General features: G+C 46.0%; 1 pseudogene; it reads right to left on the bottom strand.

The window, feature by feature from the left end:
- Positions 1-755: 755 nt before the first annotated feature.
- On the bottom strand, positions 756-3,137 carry LOC102831064 (annotated as a pseudogene).
- Positions 3,138-4,384: the final 1,247 nt, after the last annotated feature.

Raw genomic sequence — 4,384 nt, 5'->3', positions numbered from 1 at the left:
AAAACCCCTCAAGGCAATTTCTGGCAGCCTTATTAGTAACATAAAAAGGTAAAACTTAGCTTGGGCTGAAACCAAGTAAAGTTTGATGGTCACACCTCAGTGACAAACTCATTTATCGCAAAGACACAAGGTATTTCCAGTGATATTTCCTTTAGAGTCAGTATTATTTTCTTACCCACTGAAAAGGCTTTTTTCTTTTTTTTGTAGAGTTTCAGAGATTTGCTGTTCAAAATTACAGTATTAAGGAAGAAGCCTCCTACTTCTAGGAGTCTTGGTGTGGCGCTCTGGGCTAGCACGCTGTACTGCAAGGTCGGTGAGTCAAGCTCGCCAGCTGCTCCTTAGAAACCCTAGGCAGGGTCGCTATAGGTCAGAACTGACTCCGTGGCACTTTACAGCAACGGTCCTACTTTTGAGATAGAGCAGCCTCTCCACTGTGAGTTTTCATATACGATGTGAAGTGTGAGGAACACCTGACAGTTTTCCCACATTCCTTACATTCATAGCACCTCTCTCCACTTGTTGTTGTTGTTAAGTGCCGTCGAGTCGGTTCCGACCCATAGCGACCCTGTACAGGGTTTCCGAGGGTGTAAATCTTTACGGGAGTAGAAAGCCTCATCTTTCTCCCGTGGAGCAGCTGGTAGTTTCGAACCGCTGACCTTAAGGTTCGCAGCACGATTCGGAACCACTGTGCTACCATTCACATATGTGCAATGAGGGCTGTGGAAGAAGTAAAGACTTTTCTACATTCTTTACACTCATAGGGGTCTCTGTACAATGTGGATTCTTCTATGTCTTGTGAGGCTTGAGGATTAGAAAAAGGCTTTCCCACACTCCTTACATTCATAGGGCCTCTCTCCACTGTGGATTCTTACATGTTTTCTGAGGTCTGAGGACCACCTAAAAGCTTTCCCACACTCCTTACATTCATAAGGCCTCTTGCCACTGTGAGTTCATATGTGTTCAGAGAGGTAGTCGGAACGGCTAAGCATTTTCCTGCATTCCTTACATTCATAAGGCCTCTCTCCACTGTGAGTTCTCATATGTGTAGTGAGGTGTGAGGAACAGCCAAAGGTTTTCTCACATACCTAACATTCCTAAAGTCTCTCTCCTCTGTGGATTCTTCTGTGCGTGCTGAGGTTTGAGGCTTGACTGAAGACTTTGCCGCATTTCACACACTAGTAAGGCATCCCGCCACTGTGAGTTTTTACATGACTAGTGAGGTTTGAGTAACTGATATAGGCTTTCCCACATTCTTAGCACTCGTAAGGCCTCTCTCCACTGTGGATTCGCATGTGTGTGGTGATATATGAGGAACGACTAAAAGATTTCCCACACGCCTTACAATTGTATGGTTTCTCTGTGCTATGGATTATTTTGTGTCTAGTGAGGTCTGAGGCATGCCTGAAGGCTCTCCCACACTCCTTACATTCAAATGGCATCTCTCCACTGTGGATTCTCATGTGCTTAGTGAGGACCAAGGAGCAGTGGAAGGCTTTCCCACAGTCCTTACATTCGTAAGGTTTCTCTCCAGTGTGGGTTCTGATGTGTATATTGAGGACTGAGGTTAGCGTGAAGGTCTTCCCACACTCCTTACATTTGTAAAGTTTCTTTCCGCTGTGGAGTCTTCTGTGTAGAGTGAGGTCTGAGAATTTCCTGAAGGCTTTCCCACAATCCTTATATACAAATGGCATCTCTCCACTGTGGATTCTCACGTGGCACTTGAAGACCCAGGAAGAGGGAAAGGCTTCCCCACAGTCCTTACATTTGTATGGTTTCTCTCCAGTGTGGGTTCTGATGTGTGCAGTGCGGGCTGAGCTTTGACTAAAGGTCTTCCCACACTCCTTACATTCATAGGGCTTCTCTCCACTGTGAGTTCGCATGTGTGACGTGAGGTATGGGGAACGGCCAAAGGTTTTCTCACATACCTTACATTCATAAGGTCTCTCTCCACTGTGGATTGTTCTGTGCATGCTGAGGTTTGAGGCTCGCCTGAAGACTTTGCCACATTCCACACACTCGTAAGGCATCTCGCCACTGTGAGTTCCTACGTGCCTAGTGAGAGCTGAGTAACTGATAAAGGCTTTCCCACATTCTTGGCACTTGTAAGGCCTCTCTCCACTGTGGATTCGCATGTGTGTGGTGAGGTATGAGGAACATCTAAAAGATTTCCCACACTCCTTACATTTGTATGGTTTTGGTCTGCTGTGGATTCTTCTGTGTGTAGTGAGGTCTGAGGCCTGCCTAAACACTTTCCCACACTTCTTACATTCAAACGGCATGTCTCCACTGTGGATTCTCACGTGGTTCGTGAGGGAGGAGGCATCACTGAAGGCTTTCCCATGCTCCTTACATTCATAAGGCTTACTTGTATTACCAACCTTTTTACGTAAAATGAGAGATGAATAATGACTGAAGGTCTTGCAACACTCTTTGCACTCACGCCGATGAGTTCTTAGATGTTTCCAGAAGGTTGGGAAACTGCAGAAATATTTTCCACACTCATCACACAGATAGCGTCTCTCACCTGGCAGTGTGGGTAAAGGCTGACTGAGGGTTGAGATACAAAGGAAGTCCTTTCCACAGGCCTTACATCTGTGGGGGGTCTTCCCATTAAGAGTTCTCATAAGAGTGGTCAGGTGACAGACACAACTGCAAGGTGCACCACACTTCTTACACTGACAGGCACTGTGTCTGGCAGGAGACTGAGAACCATGGCTGGGTGACGAGTGAGTCGGCAAGGTCTTTCCACCGCGAGAGCATTCTAGATGATTTGTTTCTGCAGGATTTCTTTGTAGCGCAGCAAGATAAGGAATCTGGCGAGAGATTTTGCCAAACGTGGTGCTTTCACATAGGGTCTGTACTGTATGAGTTCTAGAGTGTCTCCCCTGGTTTTGAGGCTGGTTTCTACCACTGTAGGATATGGCCTCATCTTCAAACATGGAGCACCAGATATCCTTCTTCATGTATTCTCTGAATAATGTTTCCTCTTCATTGAGGTTGCAAGAAACGACTGAGGTCAGGTTTCTCAAGCTTTCGATCATCACGTCTCGGTACAGTTTCTTCTGGGAAACATCCAGCAGAGCCCACTCTTCCTGGGTGAAGACCACCGCCACGTCGTCTAGGACCACCGAGTCCATTTCCTGGCTGCAGCTTCCAGTAACTGTAGAGAAGGCGGTCTCTGATAGAATATCTTATCCGCGTGCAAAATAAAATGGCTGCTTGCCATGCCTTCGCTCATCCTCTCTCCATGCCCTCTTGAAAGCTTGTAAGCCAGTCACTTCTTGCCTTTGTAGCACAACCCACTGTGGGTAGCTGATGTCTACATTGCCCATCCCTATCTGCTCTGTGTATGGAGGGGGATGGCAATGATCCTTACTGTAAAGATTTGTTCCCTCTTTTGAGCTACTGCATCCATATGTGTAGGTCAAGTTCATCAAATTGTATCAGATTACTCTTTTTTCCTCTTCTTTCTTCTTCTAGTTGAGCTCTGATCATCCAGTCATTGAAGCCAGGTCAAATGGGTTTTATCTGCAAATGTGTACATTCTTGTGCATATGCCTTCTCTTCTTATCAGCTGGATGCTTCACTCTCCACTGTTGTCCTCTGTGGCTATGTCACTGACTCTGGGCCCAAGAGTCCCCAGGTCTTGCCACACTGCTGGCCAACCAGGTCTCCACCCAGGTTCACAGGAGTCTATTAACATTGTAGGGCTTATCTCGCCGCTTCATTGCTGTTTTTCCCTTACTTCCCCTTACCAGTGATGAACGTGGTCACCAATCAGAGTGTATATTCCCATTGAGTCTTAGTCTTAGAAGGGGGCTTACTCTGAGGGGCCCCAACCACTTGCCTATATGTCTCCTGGGTGAGCAACTTGCTTGTTCAGTAATCAGTCGGTCTGCCATTATTGTTTTGTATTTTTCCTGTTGGACTTTCTTTCAAGAAGTATCTTCTGTTCTTCTAGCTGCTCCAGGCTGATCTGCCCATCCTTTCAAGTTTCCTGCCTCAGAAGATTTTGGATGCTGTTCAGGATTCCACCTATAGTCTTATGTAATGCAGAGGCTCTGCAGGAAGCATCCTTCACTGGGCTCGTTGTAGCCCCATTTTAGGTATTCCTATCAGTTAGAGGCAGAAGACAGACATATAAGCTTTCTATGGTGATATTTCTGGCTATTCCTTTATCTCTCCCTCAAGTGTCTATTTTATAATGGTATGCAAGGGAAACCAAGATTTAAAAGACAGCCAAGCATCTTAACATTATTTTCCCCTTTTTCCCCATTCCAACCATGTCTCAATCCCTGTATCCCAGAGCCCTTTTGTTCCAACGTTGTGCATACATCATTCTTTACCTCTGTCCCACATAGCAAATGCAAACCTGCATAATTGT

The sequence above is a fragment of the Chrysochloris asiatica genome, unplaced genomic scaffold (assembly GCF_000296735.1).
Source record: "Chrysochloris asiatica unplaced genomic scaffold, ChrAsi1.0 scaffold00299, whole genome shotgun sequence".
In the NCBI taxonomy this organism is placed as follows: Eukaryota; Metazoa; Chordata; class Mammalia; order Afrosoricida; family Chrysochloridae; genus Chrysochloris; species Chrysochloris asiatica.
This window is presented reverse-complemented; position numbering and strand designations above follow the sequence as displayed.